Below are 21,937 nucleotides of genomic sequence, written 5' to 3'. Positions count from 1 at the left end.
TGCATTCCTTGCATAGGGTTGTAGACATGTGTTTGCAAGGATAAACAAATACCCTCCAAGTGTCCCTATTTTCCAGGGGCAATCCTGGAATTACAAAAGCTACTCCAGCTTCTGATCTGATCCTGGAATGCCCCTATTTTCCCCACCAGTGCTGCCACCGCCGACCTCAGAGAAGAGGAGGAGGAGCGGGCACTTGCCCTGAGCGACAGCAGTGGCAGCTGCAAGGGAGCATACCATTGCCTCTCCATGGCCGCCAGTGTTGTGCCAGTTCTGAGGTGCAGGCAGAACGCAGGGCCACCCCAGGCAGGAAGAAAGCAGAGCGCAAGACTTGATTTTTTAAATGAAAAAATGCTTTGTGCGTCCATGCCCAATCTTGCCCCTTTCTAAAATTTATTTGTTGGCATGTGTTTTCCTTTTTGCAAACCTACCAAAGAATACCTGAAGGAGCATCTCCACCCCCATCATTCTTCCTGGACACTGAGGTCCAGCGCCGAGGGCCTTCTGGCCATTCCCTCGCTGCGAGAAGCCAAGTTACAGGGAAGCAGGCAGAAGGCCTTCTCAGTAGTAGCACCCACCCTGTGGAACACCCTCCCATCAGATGTCAAAGAGAAAAATAACTACCAGACTTTTAGAAGACATCTGAAGGCAGCCCTGTTTAGGGAAGCTTTTAATGTTTAATAGATTATTGTATTTTAATATTCTGTTGGAAGCCAGCCAGAGTGGCTGGGGAAACCCAGCCAGATGGGCAGGGTATAAATAATAAATTATTATTATTATTATTAGTATTATTATTATTATTATTATTATTATTATTATTATTACTACTACTACTACTATTATTATTATTAGTGCGCCATGTTATTGTAGTGGTAGTGGAAATGCTTTGCCAGGGGGTGGGGTGGAAGACAAAGAAGGTGGGGGGGAGGAGTGAGAAATGTCCCTTTCTTCATGTGAGGAATGTTGGAGGGTATGTAAACATACCCTGGACAAAGTGTCCTGTTGTGGACCCCTTCCTTAGTGGGGCCTAACAGACTTACCTCCCTGTGGTGGCAGCACAGGGTAAGACAGTCTAACCCTGCTTAAAATTTCCCAGAATGCCTTGTAGAAAATGTAAACATGGCTCGATGAAGTCACCTGCTTCTGCTAGGACTGCCAGGTCAGACTGTTTTTTGTGTGGTGGGTGGGGAGAGGGTCAGGGCAAGCATCAGCTATGCTGCCCGCCTTTAAAAAAAAGTCCCCAGGGCCCTATTGGTTGCCCAAGGAAGCCAGGAATTACCTGGACTGGAATTTCATTGAAGGAAAACTGTTTGTTGGGAGGCTTCTGCAGAAGAGTCAAGGGTGGGAGTGATGGGCATCCTTCCCTCCCTGCTGCTTTACTGCTCCAAGCAACTGCTTTCTTTAGATATAATGCGTAGTTTGGCCCTCATGCTGGTGCCATTATAAGGGGGGGTCTGCATGCCTGTAAGCAGATCTTCCATATGCTCAAGAATTTCCACATACCCGGGCAAAGACACTTCCTACTGATGCCTCAGCGATTTGAAAAGAAAAGTATTTTTGATTCCTGGTGCCACACAAAGCAAAATCTCTCCCATCCACGTGGCACAAGCTCTGTGTTACTTGACCAAGAGTGCAAGCAGTCAAACCTCAGCCAGGCTGCAATTGGTAGATACCCAGGTGAGAGCCTTTAGCACAGTTCTTGCAAAATGTTCTTATCCCTGCCTCTGTGTTTATAGTTCCTGTCAGTGGCTAAGAAGCAGGATTGGCTGGAAGGGCTCAGGAGCCTCAAGAGGCTGCATGTAGCAGGAACAGGCTGTGCTTCGAAGGCCACTGAGAGCACTCAAGGCGGAAAGGAAAGAAATGAAGAAGAGGCTGGTCTGCGTCATGAACTGCAAGCCAAAAGGCGAAGGACATCAGAGACAACAGGCCAGTGGAAACTGTGTCTCAAGTACAGTTCCAAATGGGAAAGGTCAATATTTATTACGTATAATAAATCTATACAATATGCAAGGAACTTATGCCCCAAATTGCTGAAAAAAAATAAATTAAATAACCGTATTGCTGTCACAAAATGTCACGTAAAAAGCCATGCTTTATATGATGCACTGTCAAAGATCAAAAAGCTCTGGAAATCCAGGAATTCAGTGAAGACTTAATTTAGTATGGCTGGTGGTAGCTGGGTCAATGGACCCGTTTCCACAGAATCTTCATTCGGGGCCAAGCTATAAATGAACCTCAGCTGTCTGAACAAATCCTTCGCATTGTGGTGTATAATTCAACAAATGCAGTAACAGCTGTAATAACAACTCTGTAGTTTCTCGGTGCTCGTAATGGTCTCAAGCTCTTCAGGTAGCCAGTATCTAAGCTCTCTAATATGTGGGTTAAAATAGTATAATGCAAATTATGGGATAAAAGCCAATTTAAAAATAAAACTGCATGTGTACATATGTGCAATACCTGTCGTTTTAAAAACTCCTGTAAGCAAAGAGTCCCTAGAAACCTTCAAAGGCCTCACAATCTGCTAGGTAAAAACCTAACCGAAGATAGTTTGGAAGAACAAAGACTGATATTAAAAATGTCTTTAAAATATACGTAAAAATACAAATACTAATTTTGCTACTACTGTGCCGGTACACAAGGTGTCTTCAAATTTGGAGATATTGATATACAGCTTATTCAGCACTGATTTTTGACAAAAGTGTCAGGCAGTATGTGGTCCATTTTTATTTATTTTCATTTTCATTTTATTTATTTATGTGGTGCATTTTTATTTATTTTCATTTTTATTCATTTTTATTCATTTTCTTCCATTTATACTCTGGCTGCCCTGCATCACAGAATCCAAAGGGGCTCACCTGTAGTTTATAGGAGGTCTCCTATCCAGTCGCTGGCCAAACAAAGACCTGCTTAGTTTCAGGTAGGTGATGGCCCCACGTGCTGTTAGATCATACCTGGGACCCAAAGAAGCATTCAGGATAAACAGAAACACCAGCACCTGGGGCTGGAAGTTTTCTATAACTCAGTTGGTAGAGCATCAAACTCTTAAATTTCAGAGTCATGGGTTTGAGCCCAGATTCCTGCATTACAGGGGGTTGGATGAGATGATTCTTGTGGTCCCTTCCAACTCTATGATTCTAGACATTATGCTCAAGATGGGGCTAGCTCCAAAAACAGTGGCTCTCTGTTGTGCTGCCCCCCCCCATTGTTACTTAAACTTTCCCTGTTTACCACCCCTGTCACTGCACCCAATGAACCAGGGCAGGAATGAGGAAAGACTCATCACTACATGGGTAAGTATCCCTCAGAGTTAAGGGGAGTGGACATTTCCCGAAGGTGCCCTGTGCTGAGAGGAAACACCCAGGGGTGCCCAGGGAGGGCTAATGCCTTTTCAGCAACCCCCCTGTGCTTCCTTATAGTGGCTGTTTCCTCGGTCTGAAGTCAAGGGCATCATAGTCTATTGGGCCTCCCAGTGACCACCTAGAGAACCGCAGATGATGGGGCAGCGGCAAGTGATCTAGTAACTGGGCAGAAGTTATACTGGCAAAAAGAATAAGTCAAACCCTGTTTGAAAAGCTTGTTTTTTCTCTGCCAGGCTTGGGCTACCTCAGCCAGCAGTAGCCCTGTTTCTGAACAGAGTTTTGGACAGGGGTAAATTACCTTGCCCTAATTTACCCCCGTGTCATTTAAGCTGGCTTCCTTGAGTCTGCCTTGCCCCTCACTCTCCGTCAGCGCCACTTGCCCTCCGTGACATTGTCATGTAGCTAGTTCTGATTGACTGAATGGTGCCATTATGCCAATATGTTCGCTACCGGCTCTCTTGATTGTCTGGGGACATATCATAAATTAGAAAGGAGCCCTAACTGGGGTGGGGGGCAGCGGCACCAAATCAGCAGCAGATCTGACTGCAAACGGGCATGAAAATACTTAGAGATGTCAAGGAGGTGTTCGGGCAAGATTTAAACCATCCTTACGTGCCAGAAAGATTCATGGGGTGAATCTTCAGTGCAGCACTATAATGATCTTCAACATGGAAACATGGAAATGTGCAACTTGGATGCCAGAGACATATATTTTATCTGTGTGTGTGTGTGTGTGTGTGTGTGTGTGTTTGTGTGTGTGTTTCTTTGGGGTCATTAATGGAAATCTACTCTTCACCAGTTTATTGCTTTTGGCTAAAATATTTGTCTACTGAGCTTTTCATGTCCTTGCCTGCTGCAGTTTTGCATTCTATGCATTTCTTTCTTTTGTGCGTGTGTGTGTGTGTGGGGGGCTGTTTCAAAGCTTTATAAGAAGGATCAAAGAACAGGTTATTTTGTCTAACAATTGCAGTAGTGCTTGGCCAGGCCTGAGTTTGTTTTTATTGAGCTGCTATGCTGCAAGGGATGGCCTGTGATGGGTATAGATTGCATATTGATCACTGCATGGAAGTACAAGGAGGTATTTGGCGGGGTGGGGGTGGGCAGGGAAGGAAGGAGCAGCTTACTTTCGCAGCCCATCCTCTCACAACAGAAATCATAATTCCAAGCAAGAACACTGGGCGCTAAATGAAATACAATGTTGAATCGCAGGGATGCAGTTAATGTATTTAAAATGTAAATAGCAGCCACAGGGAAGCCACAGGGAAGCTTGAGCAGGCTTTGGACTGCAGGAAGTGGGGAGAAAAAGTTTTACATAGTTTCTGGGGAGAACCTTGAGTTGTAGATAGGGCCCAGAACAGAGCAAGACAAGCCTCTGTGTATCCAGCTTCCAGCATCAACTAAAGCTCACATATACACAACCCTGCTTGGCCTATGGTTCTCCATCCAGCCAGGTGAAGTCAGAAAAATCTCACCCGTTTGTCTCTAGGACAACAGGGCTCACTCTTTGGACATGTAAATGGCCATGTTTAACTAGCCAGCTAAGGCCATTATCTCACAAAGAGACAGGTGTGACCGGTTCTTCTGCTACATTCTTAACTCACAGATACAGGATCAGAAGCCTGGAAGGGTCCCACAGATATCATCCAGACTGACCCCACAATCCTATAGCAGTACAATCGCATCAGGAAGTCTGGGTAATGACTCAATAGGGAAATTTCTGAGTCACTGCAGAATCAATCCTAGGACATGAAGTTGGAGAATACTGTGTGATTTCCAGGGGTTCTGGTGTTTTTTCCCAGATGACATGGTGCTAAAATATGTTTTAATAAAGTGCAGACAGTGATAAATGTAGGATATTACACAAAAGAAAGAGTCAAAATGCATAAGATGGATCTGTGCATTATTATACAGGTTGCAATAGACGGAAGATATCAAGAGAGGAATTATATCAAGACAGTCTACCCTGCAACCTCGTCTACAAGGAGGTCGTTTGACATGTTGTGTACAGTTTTAGGAGCTACAATTCAAGTCACCAAACTGGAAAGGATTTAGAACAGAACTATGAAGATAATGGTGAGAAGATCTAGAGGACACATCATATAGAGAAAAGTATGCTGAGCCTAGAGAGAATAGAAAATTAAGCAGAGATGGTTGGCAGCTTTTGAATTATGAAAAGAATGTGGCAGGCAAAGGAGGAGATAGAGGAGGTTCACCAGGAGAAGCAATGAGTTTTAATTAACTACAAGAAAGTAGATTCAGGGCATGTCTGCACTGCAACTAAAAGAAAAAAAAACTCCCTGCTCCCACTTGATACATTTTTGGTCATCACTGTAGAGATGCATGGCAAATTCAACTATTCTTTCTTTTTGGGGAGAAGAACACTACTCTGATCTACCATTCACCGCTTTCTTTTTTACTTCCTTCACTGTGTTTTTGTATTTGTGTAGCCAGACGTGGGCCAAACACAGCAAATGGTCTGGGAACATCAGAAGCTGTCGTGGTACGGAAGCTAAACAGGTGTGGCCTGAATTGTAATCTGAATGTGAGCCTTTGGGGAGTTCAGTGTATGAGCAGAATATATGTATAATAAATTCAGGTGGTGGTGGTGGTGTGTTGTTTGTAAAAAAATAGCCAGATGCATGACCCTTGAATGCCCTAGTATCACCACTGTGTGGTGATCATGGTGCATAAATAATGTTTATTAAATGCGTAATAAATAAGCATGTGCACCTTGTAGGGCATCTGTTAACAAGGAAAGATGGAAGACTTATCTTGCCTCTCTGCAGAGCACAGCATTTGCATCCCTATGAGCGCACTTGTGTGAGCAATGCTTATACATACATATGCATGCACGCTTACGCAACTCTCCAAATTCAGTCAGTGGAAGACCTTTGAAGAATCTGATTGAAGAAGTTGAAAACACATTGGATCACCATTTCCTGTTATTTATTATTAACTAGTTATTAACTAGCAATGCTCCTGTCATGGTCTCCCTCCAGGGAATCCAGGGATATGGGTGTGGGAATTTGTCCCTGCTCATCCCCATCTGCACACTGCACACTGGGGAGAAGGCTCCCCCACAATTTACACCCCGAAATAGCCCTTCATCCAAGTTATTTGCTACCACCACAGCATTTATTTACTTATTTACTGCTATTTTTATTGCTCTTACTGTAAATTTTGTATGTTGTATGCCACTTTGCTGTATTTTAAAAAAAATTACAAAAGTGCCTTCCATAAACATTTAAATGAAATAGAATAGCAAATAAAATAATGTGAATAAGGGGTTGGCTTGACTTTACTGGGTCCTGCCATTCCTCCCTCTCCTCTATTTGCTTTGATAGTGACATAGGAGTTGCTGATGCTGGGATAGTCCAATCAAAAGGCAGAAAATAGTAGCCTGGGGAAAAAGGCAAAAAGACAGAGTTGGGCCTTTTTCCAGCCTACAGTTAGGACTGCATTCCCCAGTCTGGTGCCTTGCAGGTGATTTAAACTGCAACAGTTCCCAACATCGCTGAGCATTGTCCATGCTATTTGGGGTTGATGGGAGTTGCAGCCGAAACCATCTGGAGGGCATCACATTAGGGAAGGCAGAGTTAGGGAGCGCCATTAAAAACCACAGAGAGTCAACAAAAAGGAGGATGTTAGAGCTTACAGCCCATTTGGGAGACCTCAAAAGGGACAGCTGGCTGACCAAGACATATGAACAATGTGCTTCTCTCCCATGAGCCTGTGGGAAGTGGTAATATGGCCCACTACAAACTAGGTCAAAAATCCTGATGGCTTGAAAAGATGCTGGGATTCAGAGATGAAGTTCTGCTTTCTTGTAGAACACATGCTTTTTCTGCATTTTTCTTAGCTGGTGGCTTTGTTCAGTGTCTATGGAGTTAGGGAGGTGAGCCCAGATCACTCATGGAGAAACCAGGTGTAATTTCTCAGGGTGCTCCCAAAAGATGTCATGTAAATATAGATGCACCGCTTGGTTTATTGAGTGCCAGGGACAGTTGAGTGAACACTCAAGTCACAGGAAGAGCATCTTGGTAAAACTGCAACAACCGCCAAAGGAAGCCCATACTTGCAACCCAACATCATGCCCTTGATTACCCACGACATAGAATCTACCACAAGGGCAGTAGTAATGCATCTGTCATGTCCCCGGCCTCAACAGTTGTGGTGGGAGGGGATACACCAAGAAGTTGAAGCAATGTTGCACTTTGAGATAATTGAAGAATCCCAGAGTCCTTGGCAATGTCACCCCTTGTTAGTACCCAAGCTGAATGAGAATGTTCATTTTTGTATTGATTTTAGGAAAAATTAATCCTGTTTCTACATTCGACACGTATTCCGTGCCACAGGTTAATGTGGTTTTGGAGAGGTTGGGCAACCCAGATATTTATCTACCCTTGATCTTACTAAGGTTTATTGGCAGTTTCCGCTTACCAAGTCCTTTGAAGACAAGGAAACCTCCTTGCAGCCAGTGTATGAATGACATTTGGTGTTCACGGAGCTACTTTTCAGCATCTTATGCCCAAGGCTCTGAGAAGAGTAAAAAGGAGTACAACAGAATTTCTGAGTTGTGGTGGTCCATTTATTCCCGGGTTTATCTCTGTGTCTGCATTGCTTACAACCTTATCCAAAGGTGGGGGGACCCACCATCCCACATAATTTGAATAGCAACTTGTGAACAGCTGGGAGTACTTCTTTACTCTGCATGTATTTGTACGTTGAACTAATGTTCCACATCCCTGGTCTTGCCTGTTGCTTTAGCCTTCAGACAGATTGATGCCTTTAGTGGCACTGGTGGTGACGACACTGTTCTCTCTCAGGCTTTTATACATGAGCAGAAAGTTCTTGTGGCAGAAGATGAGTGTTGTAGAAAAGGAGGTCCTCATAATAACCAGGGCTGTGAAGACATTAGGATACTATATCTGGAGCCTGTGGTAGCTCATACTACATTATGGAGTTTGCTGTACAATCTCCCTCTGCCTGTGAAAATAACAAGGGTTAAGAGGGCTAGATACTACTGGGTCAACTGGTGGTTGACAGCTTCATCTATAGTTCAGGGGTAGCCAACATGGTGCCCTCCAGATGTTCAGCCCCAGGCAGCATGGCCAGTGGTCAGGGGTGATGTGCTCTGTTGTCCAACAACACTTGGACACCACACCAGCTACCCCAGTAGATATGAAAGCATCAACCACCCATTAACCCAGTGGTATCTAGCTCTCTTGCCCACAGAATGATAATGCTTATCCCCCCCCTGCTCACAACAAGAGGATGGTAATCATGTGGAATCTGTGGCCAAAAGTGGTGTCCGGTTATCTATTCAGGAAATTCCTGTCAGACTTGCACTGTGCCCAGTGGTGCCCAGAAGTGATGTAATTGATGAGTGTTTGCGAGCCATGCGTCAATTCAGAAATGGAATTATTATTATTTATTACTTGTACCAGGGCATCTGACTGGGTTGCCTCATCCACTCTGGGCAGCTTGCAACAGAAATCAGGAGACCCCAGAATGAAAGCCAGGAATGAAGGAGGCCCAGTTCTGGCTTGCATTAAGAGCCACAGAGAGCGGGCAGAGGAAACGAATGAGAGAGCTGCACTGGGACAGTGCTTATGGCCCGTAAGGGTAGGAGGTCTCAGTGGGTAGAGGCAGCTAGTCAGGAGACCTGAAATGATGAGGTTGCTCCTATGAACCAACAACTATATGGTGGGGCAAGGTCTAGCTCCTGGTTTTAAATGCTTGTGTCGGTTACCTCCTAGGGTGGTAACCTATTGGATCTCTTTGAGTTGGGAGCAGAGCTGGATTAAGGCCTTTAGAGGCCCTAAACACTGAGAAAATTATGGTTCCCCCTATGAAATTCAAAATAAAAACAATGCTAAATTATATATCTCCAGTGGGTTTTTTCGGGGTGGGGGGGACACAGAGGTATGCATACCCCTAAACATTTTGTTAATCTTTGTACTTTTGTCCATTTACTGTATTTATTTTCCCGATCTGAACAATAAAATGGTGGTTTTTCTTGAGTCAAAATGAGAGTACCCCTAAAGATTTTTTTTAGGAAAAAAGCACTGTATATATCTCAAAATGACACAAAACTTTCTTGTATGCTGAAATTAAAACAGCTCCTTTCTCGATTTTCTGATTGCCAAATTCTGCACAAGTCCATCAAAGCTGGGTCAATGAGGCCGCCTTTCGATTTGCCTTGGAAAGGAGGCACAGCCCCTGCTTTAGGTGGGGATTAAGTAATAAAAAGAGAACAGGAAAATGAGGAAAGAATGTGGAGAGGAGTGTAAGGAAACCTAATACAATTCTGAGTTTCCCGGTGATAACTACTTTTTAAATATAGATATCAAATTCTTAAGAAATACATTTAGGAAACCTCTCCTTTTCCGGCGCCTCTGCTTTGCTGGTGCCCTAAGCACATGCGGAGTCCTCCGCGTTCCCTCCCCGCTGAAGCTGCAGACTGCGCGGTCGCCAGGCGGATCCCAAGGCGCGGATCGGGCCTCCGACTCGCCCTCCTTCCCATTGCCCGGAATCCCCGAGAGGTCACGTGGCTTTTGGACTTTCGCCAGGGGAGAAGACTTCCCGAGGTGGGTTTCCATAGGGTTCCAGAGAAGCGGGAGAGGCCGAGTGGGCGGCACAGCAGCAGGAAAGCCCCAACTTTAGCAGCCGAGGAAGCGTCTGCGGCGCCCAAGTCCGCCGCATCCTGCGGGTGGCCGGCTGCGCGGCCGCCGCCTGCCTTGTTTTCGCCGCGCTTTGGACGTCGCCATTTCTTCTCCTCTGGCGCCCTCTCTTGGCCCGTAACAAATACGGAGCCGAGGAAACGCAGTGGAGGGATGAGGGCAGAAGCGGAGTCTCCCCACCCCCGCACATTTATTTATTCATTTATATTTATTTCATAAGATTTATACACCGCTTGGTTGGGGGGGGGGTTAACCGCTTTACAAAAAGTTAAAACAAAATAAAGGGGGGCCAAACCCAACCATACTTTGAAACACACAAATTAAAATACTGAAACGGATTAAAATAAGCATCTGGGTGGGCTTGTCTAAACCGGAATGTTTCTAGCAGGTGCAGAAAAGAGTGCAGTGAAGGTGCCTGCAGCAGAGCAGGTCTGTTTCTTTCCCATCGCTATATTTGGATGGATGATACACGGATGGAAGAAGGGGGAACCAACCAAGGGCTAATGCGGAATCCCATTTCCCCCTCAATACAGTCGTGGTGGGTTATCTGAAACGGTGCGTTTTTAACAGGAACCTGTGGCCCTCCAGACTCGTTCCCAGCAGCCCCAGCCAGTACAGCCGATGGGCAGGGAAGGTGCAAGTTGTAGTCCAGGAACAGGGCCACAGGTTTCCTATTCTTGTTACGCACTTAGGAGGCAGAAAAATAATTGCCTCTGTTGGAGAGCCCTTCAGGTTGGAGGTCTGGGCCCTCTTCACTTAGCTGCCTCCATTAAATGAGCCATGGCAACAGCATAAATTGGGGGGGGGGCTCTATCTCCCCCTATTATTTTCACTGAAAATTAAATTCATGCTACTTCCAGATCCTGAAATATGAAACTAGGAAGAAACAATTGTCATTTATGAGTATCTGCTCTTCTCCCAAGAGACTTCAGAACTTTTGTTTAAAAGCTGCTTTAAACAAAAAATAAAAATAAAAATGCACATGACTGGTAGTATGTATTTAACATGCATCCCCTTGACCCTGGGTGGATCAAGAAGCCTTTCCCCCATCTGTTCTCATCCCCCCTCCCACCTCTGTATTTAAAACTTTGTTGAGTGTCTCCATTTCTGGGGCTTGAAGAACCTTGGGATACAAGCCAAGAAATGTAGAGTTGAAGAAGTTCAAGCTGAGCCAGGAAAATGTGAGGTTCCTGCAAGGTTCAGTCACTGAAAGTTAAAAAAAGTTGTAAAAGCACGTAACCGAGGCTGTGCTTTTTGCAAACGCTATGCTTTATTCCCAGCTCTATTTCCAGTACTCCACTGATGCAAAGCGCGGCTATCTATAGGTAAATAGGTCATCTTTGCTGCTGCTGTTCTGAAGTGCCATCTCTTTGTCACCTGTTCTCAGCTAAGCTTACCTGCTGCTATGGTGTTGCAAACTGCCCATGTTCTTTTCCATGAGGATCAAGTGAATGACAAACGCAATGAGAAGGTAGTCAGATGGTCCCAGGTCTCTCCAAGTGGTCCATTATATCCCAATTTTCACAGGAAACTTGCTGTAACAGTTGCTCTCCAACTTGTTCTACACTGTTAACGTGTTCAAATCTTACTTAAGGTTCATCCACAACTGCTGGGATAGCCAACATGGTGCCCTCTGGATGTTTTCGGGACTACTGATGGACTTGTACTCTGTCAACATGAGGAAGTCACCACATTGGCTAGCCCTGCACTGGTGCCTGTAGGAAATCCTCATGTGTTTTTTCATTGGCATGATAATGTAGGAGGTCCTTCATTCCTTCTGTTTACTAAAATATCTTGCATTACAGGCTTATCTTTGGGCAGTTGTGACTTGAAAACATTCACCCTACAATATGCACTTATAATAATGCATATTAAAAACAGATGGCCTTAGTCACTGATCACCAGCTTAAAATTTATCACTTGTGCAGAATCTACCATCTATAAAGGCTGCTTCACACATGCTGTGTTTTCTCCATGGAAATAACCTCTGTGTCAGAAAAATAGGTCCCGATGTCCTGTCAACACCAGCATTCTGGCTTTTTGTACCTGTGAAAAATAAGTATTTGTGTCACACTTCACAACTGACAATGCAAATAGGTTTTTTGTTTAATAAAAGGATAACTTCATATGAAGCAGCCCATCAAGAACAAAGGGATATGTGCTTTGTCCAGCCAGCAGAGGGCAGCTTTTCTATACTTCTGCATTGAGCAAAAAAGCCCTCATAATTTCTTTCCAATGAATATCAGGAAACCAACTGGCATATCACACACACACACACACACACACGGTCAATCAGTGGCTGCAAGTGAGATGGTGCTAGGGTTTAACACACATAAATCAAAAGTGTGAAACTGTAAAGCAATGCACAGATATTGACAATGTTGCTAGTGCTTCTCCATGGTGATATGGTACACATACAAGAGATTGTATGTGCAGCTTATTGAAGTTCCTAGTGCGAGCTCACAACAACATCACTTGCATTTATCCTAACCTGGGAAAAGCCGGAAATTTTACATGTCCTGAGCCCACACTCAAGTCTTGTAGTTTACACTGTGCTGTTGGAATCTCTTTCTCTCTTGGGATTCTGTAATGTACCTATAACACTGAGCAGGGTTGGCCTTGAGATGTTGGACTTCAGCTCCCATTATCCTCGACTATTTAGCCATGCTGGCTGGGGCTGATGGGAGTTGGAGTTGAACAACATCTGGAGAGCTAAAGGCTCCCCACCCCTAATATATAGAGTATTAACTCTGAAAGACAGTGTCCACAATCCAGCATAGAATTAGGATCACAAATCATTTGTTTTTGGTGTTGGGCTGTGGTTGTTTGGAAGATAGAACCAGACAGCATCTGCTTTGCATCTCCCTGATATTTCACGTTAAAAAGATTTCAGGGTGCAAGGCCAGGGTAGGCCTGCGCCCAAGCCCTAAGTGGGTTTCTGCCAGTCAGAGTAAAGAATACTAGAACAGACAGTCTAACACTGTTACTTGGTCTAAGGCGGTACTTCTTATTTTATCACCTATAGTAGAATTGGAAATTTCTACTGCACCCTCCCTTTTAAAAAGAAATATGGAGACAAGCTAAGGAATGAAAAGTCAGAAATCTCCTCCCCCTTATCATAAACAGAGAGCTAGAAAACAAAATATAAGTGAACTCTGAATTTCCCTTGCAAGAGTGCTTTTATGTAAAGGAAATCTAATTAAGGCTGAAAAGGATTACTAAATGTTCCTGACTCTTTTCTTCCTGGAGTCTAAACTGTGAAAATCTCTGTGCAGAAGTGCCTGGGGGGGACGGCTGGGGCACCACTCTGTACTCAAAGGCAGCCCAAGAAGTGAAGTGAACTTCACATAGCCTAAGCCTCACTCCGCCTCCTAATTTCGGAGATGACAGATGTTGCCTCAAGGCATGTTATTTTAAACACTTCTGTGGCTTCTATATCTTCACAAGTTTGATAGATGAAATCAGATGTTGCAAACTAGCTAAAAATAAATCAGTTACTGAAGAAGCCCTAGGCCTGTCATATGTGTGGGTCTAGTTTCAGTATTCAGTGTATCCCATTTCTTAAGATTCCCTTGGTACACTTCTCAGATTCACACATTATCCTCACCACGAAAGGAAATGTCCGTTCCAGGGCTGGATTAACCATTAGGCTAAATAAGCTGCACATCAGGTCCCCAATGTTTTCCCTGCAATTAACTAAGTGCACTTCTAACTAAACAGTGTAAAGTGATACAGTTCGCAATGCCAAGTTCCTTTAAAATCCTCCGTACTCAGAGCATAGTGGCTACTCTCTTCTCATAGAGAAAAGCATAGAGTATTTTTCCATGGTTTGTATGAATTTTTAAAAGCTGACAGTCCTGCACAGCATAAACAGCAGGCCATATATGATGAAGGGTGGTATACAAATTGCAATCATCATCACCATCTGCCCTGGAAGACCTGATGCAGAGGGCTTTCTGAATCCTAACCCCCTTATGGTCCCCCACCCCAGGAAAAAAATGACAGAGGGGGAAAAAGCATTGAGAAACCACTCATCTCCCTCACAGGTCTTCTGGTGCAGACTGCAGGCGTCACAGCTGCATTTTGTAAACATAAAACCACCACCCGCTCAGAGAAAAATGGCAGGCAACGCAGCATTGTGGGTCAGTTGGCCGCAACATACCCTGGTATTCCCTGCAAGCAAACCTAAGAAGAACCATCAATCTTAGGATTTATGATTGTGATGCAAGCTGAAAAGTATGTGTCACCACCACCTGGTCCAAACGTCAGAGAAGCAATCCCTTAATGTCAAATAACCTTTTCTGGGGAGAAGCACAGTGTAAATTTTAAGTTTCCCAAGAACATTCATACACCTTTCCTCTCACACACATCCATATGGACATGTATCATTATACGTAAACCAGCATACGTAGGCTTCTGTGCATGCACACATCACAGATGCATGCACGCTTGAGGAGAAGCAGAGCCCTGGGCATCATCACCTCCATCTTCTATGAACACCAAGGGGAAAGAAACTACGAAGGGACAGACACGACTGGGAACAGAACAGCTTTCCTTCTTTCACATGTGTTTCCCATTCCTTGTGAAACTTCCTCGGGTAGGCGCTGTGTCTGCTTCACAGGGCCGAGGGAGGCAAGGCTGGGATTAGAGTAAAAGCAGATGAAGAAATCAGACAAATCTGTGTCTACAGAGGTGCAAGGCAGAAAGGAATGTGTGCCTATGTCTGTTGAAATAAATGGGCATAGCTACACTTATAAGGCATGCCTACTCAGAAGTACGCTGCACTGAGTTTTGGTTATAACCACACCATACGTTTACAGTAAATTTATACCACCTTTGGTTTCCCATCCCCCAAAAAAAGTGCTTTACCCATCATAGAGGTGCAATTCCAAGCACTCTTAACAAAACAGCACTTCCCAGAATCCCTTGTGATAAGTCATAACTGTTTGAAGTGGTATAATAATGCTTTAAATGTATGGTGTGGCTGTGACGTCAGTGGGAATTGCTCTCAAGTAAGCACTTATAGGATTGAAGAGTTACCCTTCTGTTGGATTTAGGCCAAAGGGGAAGGGGCGTGATTGTGTGTGTGTGTCTAAGTTGATTCCACTTCCCTCTATGGGGAAAGGGATAGGTGACAAATTACCATGATGAGGGGTTAGTCTATGGCAATTTGTGAGCTATCCTTTACTAATGTTAATAGTAGTAGTAGTAGTAGTAGTAGTAGTAGTAGTAGTAAGCCGTTCTGACTGGGTTGCCCCAGCCACTTCGGGCAACGTAATAAAACCTCAAACATTAAAGAACAATAATAACAAAATGAGAACAATAATAAGAAATTCAGTTATGGTCGTCATCTAGTTACACTCCACACTTTCCTAAATGTCTGCACATTCAGAGACACCCATTTGGAGACACCCATTTAAAGATGCAAGAGACATTTGATTCAGTCCACATTTAAAGCCAAATTTATCAATTCCACACTTTTCCAGAACAATATGAAAACCATCCTTTAAAATGTGCACTTATCCAATTCTTGCAATGCAATTCTCCAACCAAACGTTGGATAATGCAATAAATGCATACAGTGGGAGACAATGTGCATAAAAATAAATATATTACTAAAACTATTGTACAAAAATGCATTGTATTAGGAGAAATTGCTTGCAAAAATATGTACATGAGTCAAAACTGCAGACAAAAATGTGCTTATTAGGATAAAGTTGCACTAAAATGCTGAAGAATCTTTATTAGGATTTTTTTTAATGCAAATTGCTACAGAAATGTGGATAAGTGATTGTAAGGTTGGAAAAATGAGAACTGAGAGAACTGAAATGGACAATCCTTCCATTCCTACCCCAGTTAATGATAGCATCTAACGAAATCCAAGGCTCCTGTGTTCTGGCACAGGATGTGCCTGGGGAGGCCAGAAGGTATTTTCAAGGATGGAAGACCCTGAGCAGCAGTAACAAGAGGTTCCCTTAGTAATTCCGTGCCAACCCCACCCCAACCCACAAAAGCATCTGTTGAAGGGTAACAGAGCAAAATGAGATGGGCAATAGACCTGGATAGGAACTTGCAATATTGCCATGGCAACAGGAACACCGTCTGTTGCTCCAGAAGTCTCAGATCCACACAAGAGGCTGAAGGCTCTCTACAGGCCTGAGTGGTGTGTCGTGATCTCTTTAGAGGGAAGGACAAGACAGCTGAGTCCATTCAAGTCATAGCTGTGGGGCCAGGGGTGGAGATGAAGGTCTCTGGGTGTTGTCAGCCCCCTTCCCTCCACATCTGAGGCTGCTGGGGCCCTCTCTGACACATGGTATTGGGGAAACATGGAATCTAAAATGGCAGGGGGTCAGCTCATCTGCCCCTCTTGCTTCTCCAGATCTGTTCCCCAAACTTCTGTCTACACCTTTTCTTAGATGGTGAACGAGTCTTGCAACCCTGGCTGCATTCTTTGTGGATTGCCTACCCCATAAATGACACTCCAGCAAGTAAATTACCATAAAATAGCATTTTACAAGCACTGTAAAAGGGGTTGATTACTTGCTCAATCAAGGAATTCATTGTCAATAAACATCCTCTTCAGGGCTTTCTATTGTGTGCCAGCACAGTCTGTGAGCTGAAGCCAATCACGCGCATTCATTTTTCCAACAATTTTCTTAGAATAAATGTCATCTCACATCCAGGGGCATTTATTAGCCTCCTACCAAGGGAGGGGGAGGAGGGAAGATCCCTAAGAAATATTCCACTGACATCTTCTAGGTTTGTGGAGGGGAAGAGGGAGGGTGTGTATTTCATCCGTGTATCGGGGCCCCCACCCTGTGAGTGAGGGCTCTTGCCAGCAATACAGCTGAATGGCCGGATCCAGATTTGGCTGACTGGTTCAGCCTTGCCTGCAGCATCAGCATCCGAAAGGCAGAGGAAGGTCTATCTGGCACAACGCAAGCAAATGATAGCAATAAACAAGTAGAATAAAATAGCACACCTTCCATTACTTCCTGAGTCAACAACACTACGGGGCAGAAGCAGTTGCCAGGACACCATCTTTGGATGTCCATAGCTGCCATATGATGCAAGCATGTGCAATGCTTTTTGGGAGCACAGCCCTGCTCTGGGGGCTTGGTGCCCAAAGCTAATGCTTTCTGTTGCTCTTGGAGTGCAAGCTTTTATCCAGATGTGCATGGAGGAGATATATAGCGGGAGGAGGGAGAGATCAGGGGGATTTTTGGAGGCCCTTTTTTGTGCTATTTGAATTTTAATACGCTTCTCCCCCCCCCCCCCAGGCTGTAGATGGCTGATTGACCCCAGGACCCAAAAGGAAAGAAAACGCTCAGAATTAATTAAAAAACCTGAATTGGAATTTACTAGGGCTGTACCTCTGGCTTCTGTCTTGGATACTGATACCCGGCAGATGCTGGTAGGTGGAAAAGGATTGCTCAGTCGAATCTAGGGAAGCCACAAATTCTCCTACACCAAGAGATCACATTATGTCCCCTGCCTCCTTTTATGGTTATTGCAGAAAACTGGACCTGCTCAATATGTCAAGGATAGAACCACCATCCCCTGCCTTGGCTTGAATTAATCCCTGTATGGAACAGGGAAGTGCTTGTATAGATCAAGATTGACAAAACAGCCCCTTTCCCTCGGTGAGTATGTGTGGGTGCATGTGTGAAAAGAAGGATGTACGCAATGCTTGCCCCCTCTTCCAGCATACTAAGGAACCCCATAAGCTATAGATCGGATTCAGTTCACCTCGGATTAGAATGCAGCTCATTCTGAAATGGAGGAGAGAACACCAGTTTGACATTAACAGGCTATACTAGGCAGACAACACAGCAAAATCTATTGTCACAAATGGAACCTGCAACACAGGGTTGCAATGTGGTGGACTCCCTCCTCACCATTTCAGCCACTCCATTCTGTTCCTCCTTCCTCACTCCAGTTTTCTATCTTCGCCCGCCCCCCTCCAAACCGCCAGTCACTGAATTTGTCCTTTTGCGAAGCTTGGGGTTCCCCAACCCTGACAATAATAACATCTCCCTCTTGGGTGGGGTAGCGCCATTTTGGCATTTTAAGCAGTGGCAGTCACATTTGTACATCAGAAAGAGAGGGAATGATGCTGGAGACTTAAAAGAGTGAAGGAGAAGGTAAAGTTACCTGAAATTTGGCAGAAATCATTATAACCAGTGTGTTTAGAACATAGGGCGAGCTATGCTGAATCAAACGAAAGACCCATCTTCTCTAGCATTCTGTTCCTACCGTGATTACCCAGATGTCCCAGAGAAGCCCACATGCAGGATACAAGTGCAACAGCCCTCTCCTGCTCATGTGTTCCTAGTGAAATTCATTCTGTTAGTTTGAGCCCTGTTCTCCAACTTAAGGTCAAATTGAATCCTGATTCTGTCTTCAGCGGCGTTGGCTACTCCTCCCCGTTTGGTGTCATCCTCAAATTTGATGAGCATCCTCTCAATACCTTAATCCATAAAGATGTTGAAGAACAACGGGCCCAGGAGCAACATGACCTACCTCACAAGATTATAGCAAGCATAAATGGGATATGAGCTGGAAAGAATCCACTGCTATTCCTAGCACGGAGAGTCTTTGTGTTGTAACTGTTAAGAGTGTTGGACTACCACCTGGGAGACAAGGGTTCAAATAATTTCCACTCAGCCATGCTGCTCACTGGGTGACCTCAGACCGGTCACTGTCTCTTGGCCTAACCCTACCTCAGCGGATTGTTGTGAGGGTAAAATGGGAAGGGGAGGACCATATACGCCACCTTGAGCTCCTTGGAGAGAAAGGTGGTGTATAAATGCAATAAATAAATAAAAACCTGCCAGATTGGTACCTTTCAGATGCTTTGGATTACAACTCCCACCCGTCCCAGTCAGCACAGCTTTCCAAAACATGGGGGGGGGGTAAATACCAGCTTGACAAATGCTGTGGCAACAACAATGAAGTGCTTCTTCCACTTCTTCCAGCCCTAAACTTGGGCCATCTTGGGGAAAAGGTTCTTTCTGCTCCTCTCCCTCCTTTCTGCTATATCCACATGGTAACCGGCCTTCCCCCCTCAACACCCCCCCCCCCACAACTTCCTCCATTTTGGCTCTCTTCATCCACACCCACTATTTAACTGTTTAGGTATATAAAAATAAGCGCGCTTGCACACACACACACACACCACTAGACAGTGGCTTTTTATGAAGAAGTGTAATTTGGAAACACTCGCCTTTGAGGTCAGAAAGTAATTGCAGCATTGGGCTTGTATGATCCAAGGCAGAAATTATCCCCAGGCAACCATTAAAACAAGGGAGGATAGCAGACGACATGGAAGGACAAGGGAAAATCAACCCAAGACAAGGGATATCGCCAGGCAGCTTATCAGATCCTTAAATCTCACTACCAGCACCATGTGAGCCTGAGCACAAGGCTCAGGGAACTAATTAAGCTAGCACCCAGGGAAACGTTTCTGTTGGCCTCCATTTATGATGTGGTCTGACGTCACTTACCTTCATTCCCCCACTAGACATTTCCTGTTGCCTTTAAAAAAAATTCTTTAAGTTGTTTCAATCCGTTTCTGATACAGTTTGATGCTGCATTTTAATATCTATGTTGTGTTTAAATTGTTGTAACCTTAGGGTGAAAGGCGGCTAATAAATTGTAATAATAATATTATACACGACACTGAGTTGCCATTACAATTAATCAGAATTTTCTAGGAGAGGAAATGAAAGATACCAGTAATAGTACAGTAGTAATACAAATATTGTAGGTGAGTGTGTACACCCACACACCCACACACCCCCTTTTCTCAAATGATTTCAAGGTGGGATGCATAGTTTTTGTCCTCTCCACAGTGCATCCTCACAACAACCATGTGAGGTGGGCCAGGCTAAGAGATAGTTATGGGTCTAAGATCACCTAGTGAGTTTCATGGTTGAGTTGGAGGATTTGAACCCTGGTCTCTGCCCCTGAGCTACAGCCCTGGTTTGTGTGTGTTTTCTATTTTATTGTATATACTGCCATGTTATATTGTATGAAGAAGAAGAAGGAGAAGAAGAGTTTGGATTTGATATCCCGCTTTATCACTACCCGAAGGAGTCTCAAAGCGGCTAACATTCTCCTTTCCCTTCCTCCCCCACAACAAACACTCTGTGAGGTGAGTGGGCCTGAGAGACTTCAGAGAAGTGTGACTAGCCCAAGGTCACCCAGCAGCTGCATGTGGAGGAGCGGAGACGCGAACCCGGTTCCCCAGATTACGAGACTACCGCTCTTAAACCACTACACCACACTGGCTCTACATCTCCATCAATGAATTGGTGTTATATAAATGTTTTTATAAACAAATACTATGAAGTTAAAATACATCTCATGCACTACTGAGCTACATATATTTCACAAATTCTTTGCCACCACTACTGTGAAAGCCTAACAGACCAAGAACCTAAAGAGAAGCAGTGTGGTGTAGTGGATAGAGCAGGGATAGCCAACATCGATATTTGACCATAATTCTCATCCACTCCACAGTGGTCAGGGTTGATGTAAGCTGCAATCCAAGAGCATCTGGAGGGCACCACTTTGGCTATTCCTGGGTTAGAGAGTTGGACTAGGGCTGGGGATTTCTGGGTTCAAATCTCCACTCAGCCATGAAGCTGACCAGATGACCCTTTCTCAGCCTAACCTACCTTATCATCGTTGTTGTGAGGATCAAGTGGGAATGGGAGGGGAGAGCACCACAGCTGCTGTTTTGATCTTCTGAAAGTATGGATTATAAATGAAATAAATAAAACCACCCTATAACTGGGAACGAGTAACCTTTCTGGCTCTGCAGGCTGGTGTGTCATCGTTGGTTTACTTACTGTATGCAGGATAGATGTGGATCACAGTGCAGGATTAGGCAGGATGGAGGTCTCCCAGAAACATCACAGAGATTAAAAAATAAAGAAGTCTTGATGCAACCATTTATTCTCTGTGCTTTGTTTCCAGATCCAAAGTAACAGGTTTTACTTTGAAAAAAAAAAAAATTAAGCAGAAACGGTTGTGCATTTAGGGGGTGTGTGTGTGTGTGTGTGTTCTTCCTTCTACCCATTCCATCTCCAGGCTTTCATTCATTTTGGTATTTCTCCTTATCTAAACACTATTTTGCACATGAAAGGAAATTATTTTCAGTCTCACTCCAGAATTTGTTACAAGGGCCTTTGCTCTGCGGCCTTCAATTTTGAATAATCTAGGAGGAGACAGGTTTTAATTTCCTCCCTTTGTGGCATCCCTGGGTCAACCCTTCCCAAAGCCAATGCCACTGGTTCACCAGGAGGGGCATTTTGCCTCCCACTCCCTTTTGAAATCCTCCTTAAAAAGTCATTCAGAACCCTAAACCACAAGTGAGCAATTTAGGTTACAGTCATTGCGGGTCAACTCTTTTGGCCTTTTGCAACCGCTTTTCATCTCCAGACCTTGGGATTTTCATATTTATTTTATTTCTTACTAGAAATATCAAAAACCCAAAACCACAATAACCGTTTGGGGAGCTCTTCGCAAAATAAAGATGCAAGTCTGATCAGGGATTACACTTGGCTAAGTACATCCGTTTGCCATATGAACATAGGCAGAGCTCTTCGGATCAAACCCAAGTCCCACCTAGTCCAGCATACTCCTTTCCATGGAGGGCCAAACAGGGAAGCTCATGAGCAAGACAGTTGTATACCTGTACAGTGCAAAGTGAACCATGCCTACTCAGAAATAAGTCCTATTGAATCCAATGGGACTTATTCCCAAAAGTGCAGCTGCATTGATTCCATGCAATACTTCACAGGCAGTGGTAGACTACTGTTGTTATAATTATTCAGTGTAGTACTGGATTTTGTTCCAGCAGGCATTTTAATTGGCATTTGATTTTAAGAA

At 44.3% G+C, this 21,937-nt stretch overlaps 3 long non-coding RNA genes across 4 annotated transcripts in view; 1 reads left to right on the top strand and 2 right to left on the bottom strand.

Annotated features, from left to right (window-relative positions):
• The window catches only part of LOC310689158, a 28,623-nt gene extending 18,901 nt beyond the window's left edge, over positions 1-9,722 (bottom strand). The window contains exon 1 of the long non-coding RNA XR_014517369.1: positions 7,797-9,722. This is a non-coding gene — a long non-coding RNA (uncharacterized lncRNA). The remainder of the gene's footprint in view (positions 1-7,796) is intronic.
• Positions 9,723-11,290: 1,568 nt separating this feature from the next.
• On the bottom strand, positions 11,291-20,983 carry LOC310689204. Its single transcript, XR_014517400.1, has 2 exons — positions 20,896-20,983; positions 11,291-12,085 (listed from the first exon to the last, which is right to left on the bottom strand). It is a non-coding gene; the product is annotated as an uncharacterized lncRNA (long non-coding RNA).
• On the top strand, positions 15,899-20,977 carry LOC310689161. Of its 2 annotated transcripts, none has more exons than XR_014517370.1 (4): positions 15,899-16,527; positions 17,320-17,453; positions 17,556-17,682; positions 20,868-20,977. It is a non-coding gene; the product is annotated as an uncharacterized lncRNA (long non-coding RNA). The 2 variants fall into 2 exon arrangements; XR_014517371.1 differs by lacking the exon at positions 20,868-20,977 and adding an exon at positions 18,418-18,838.
• Positions 20,984-21,937: the final 954 nt, after the last annotated feature.

Source organism: Podarcis liolepis (genome assembly GCF_965112155.1).
Source record: "Podarcis liolepis genome assembly, chromosome: 1".
Taxonomy (NCBI): domain Eukaryota; kingdom Metazoa; phylum Chordata; class Lepidosauria; order Squamata; family Lacertidae; genus Podarcis; species Podarcis liolepis.
Note: the sequence above shows the minus strand (reverse complement) of the source record. Positions and strands in the feature narration are given on the sequence as shown.